The sequence below is a fragment of the Crocodylus porosus genome, unplaced genomic scaffold (assembly GCF_001723895.1).
Source record: "Crocodylus porosus isolate Cpor-Errol unplaced genomic scaffold, CroPor_comp1, whole genome shotgun sequence".
In the NCBI taxonomy this organism is placed as follows: Eukaryota; Metazoa; Chordata; order Crocodylia; family Crocodylidae; genus Crocodylus; species Crocodylus porosus.
The window spans coordinates 178,357,157-178,359,630 of NW_017728906.1; the positions used below are offsets into that span (position 1 = coordinate 178,357,157).

The window sequence follows — 2,474 nt, forward strand, 5'->3', positions numbered from 1 at the left end:
ACCCTAGAAACTATGAAACTGTGAAACTCCCTACACTTTAACTCTCTCTCTCACCTGAACCTTCAGCCAAGTATCCCAGATACCCCAAGCACACACATACACACTGTACCATCCAAGTTAGGAACTTACCTGTGTGTATGTGTGGGTGGGTTGTATGTGTGTGAACTGGTGAGTGTGTGTGTGTGTATATATATATATGGCATTGTGTGCACGATATACGAATTAGTGATCTGTGACTAACTTCGGGTGTATAGTGTATGTACTTGAATTGGTGATAGGTATACAAGTGCCTAAGCTGGTTTGGATGGATATGTGCCCGAGCTGGTAGTGTGTGTGTATATGTGCCTAATTGATTTGTGTGTTTGTATATGTGCAATTGTGTCACACCCTCCTGTCTAAGAGTGCAATAGTGAGATGCTGAGAGTTGGCCTGTCTCCACAGGGCTACACTGTAATCTACCCAGCTGTCACGGATTTTGTATTTTGTATTATTGTTCTTGCATTTCAGCACCTTACATTGGTCAGCATTGAACTTCATCCTGCCACCTCCAACCCAGCTTTCTAAACTGTCCAGATCCTTCCGAATTACATTCCTGTCCACCAATGTTTGCAGTCATTCCGTGTGTCATCTGAATTTTTTTCAAGATACTTTCTATTTCAGCATCCAAATCATGAATAAATACGCTGAGGAGTACTGGGCTTAGGGCAGACCTCTGTGGGACTCTGCTAGAAACCTGTCATACTAACATTGGTCCATTTATTACCCTTTGTTCGTGGTTAATGAGCCAATTGTCTATCCCCCTTGTAGTGATTTTTTTCAGCCCGCATTTCTCCAATGTGTTTATGAGAACGCAATGTTGAATTTTCAAAAGCCTCGCTGAAGTCCAGATACACTATATCCACTGCATAGTTTTTATCAACCCAGCCAGTTATCTTGTTGAAAGAAATGAAGTTAGTTTGGCATGATTTGTTCATAGTAAATCCATGCCGGTTGCTCGTGATCAGCGTTTCCTTCTTCACATGCTTGCAGATGGACTACTTTATGTCCAATAACTTCCCTGGTATTGGATGAGCTTACAGTTCCCCAGGTCCTCATTCCTTTTGGCCTCCTTTAAAGAGGGGCACTATATCAGACATTTTCCAGTCCTTTGGCACCTTGCCAAGCCTCCTATAACTTTGTAATTATTATTGATAAGGGCTCCAAGATTTCCTCTGCCAGCTCCTTCAATTCCCTGGGATAAAGTTCATCAGGCCCTGCTGACATGAATTCATTCAGACCCATCAAAAGCTCTCTGATGGTTGATTTTGCAGTTTTCTCTCTCAGCTTGTCCATTTCCTTGTCCATATAATCCGTATTAACTATACAGCAGCAGATAAATGTGTTTCTGATAACTAAGACAATGACCCGCACATCGTGACAAGAGACATGCTCGGATGGGATGGACTCCACCTTTCCCCTAAAGGTAAGCGTGTGTTCTCTTCTAGGTTGGCGGATCTCCTCCGGCGGGCTTTAAACTAGGCTCATCAGGAGAAGGGGAAGACAAGGGTGGAAGAAGCCTCTGGACGATCTCCACCCCCGAGCGCTGAGGGAATTAGCTGAAGTCATTGCGGGACGCCTGGGATGGCTGTAGGAGCACTAGTGGTGCTCTGGTGGGGTGCCAGAGGACTGGAAGAAGGCCAATCTGGTTCCCATCTTCAAAAAAGGGGAGGAAGGAGGACCCGGGAAACTATAGGCCAGTTAGTCTTACCTTCATCCTGGGTAATGTTTTTGAAAAAATTATTCTAGCACATGTCCACGAGGGGCCAGCAGGGGAGATTATGCTTAGGGGCAACCAACATGGGTTCATTAGAGGCAGTTCCTGTCAGACCAACCTGGTGGCCTTCCTTGACCAGGTCACCAAATCCTTAGGTGCAGGGGTAGCAGTGGACATAGTCTTTCTGGACTTTCAGAAGGCCTTTGACACTGTCTCTCACCCAGTTCTCATAAAAAATTTGGGGGATTGTTGTGTCGACACCTACGCAGTCAAATGGGTCACCAACTGGCTGGAGGGCCGCACCCAGAGAGTGGTAGCGGATGGGTCATTTTCGACATGGAGGGATGTGGGCAGTGGAGTTCTGCTCGGTCCTCGGGCCTGCACTGTTCAACATCTTCATCAGTGACATAGATGAGGGGGTAAAAAGCACCCTGTTTAAATTTGCTGACAATACTAAGATGTGGGGCGATGTGGGCACGCTAGAAGGAAAGAATAGGTTACAATTGGACGTAGACAGATTACAGGGGTCAGCGAATGAGACTAGGTGGGATTCAACACTGGCAAGTGCAAAGTGATGCAGCTGGGGAGGAAGAACCAGCAGCATACCTACAGGTTGGGGAACTCCCTTCTCATCAGTACAGAGGCAGAAAAGGATCTTGGAGTCATCATTGACTTCAAGATGAACATGGGCTGGCAGTGTGGGGATGCAGTCAGGAAGGCC

General features: G+C 46.3%; 1 protein-coding gene and 1 long non-coding RNA gene across 3 annotated transcripts in view; one reads left to right on the forward strand and one right to left on the reverse strand.

Annotated features, from left to right (window-relative positions):
• DYNC2H1 (dynein cytoplasmic 2 heavy chain 1) overlaps window positions 1-2,474 on the reverse strand; it is a 427,915-nt gene that overhangs the window by 117,994 nt on the left and 307,447 nt on the right. The window lies entirely within an intron of this gene.
• LOC109306729 overlaps window positions 1-2,474 on the forward strand; it is a 16,813-nt gene that overhangs the window by 11,965 nt on the left and 2,374 nt on the right. The gene's annotated exons all lie outside the window — the stretch shown is intronic.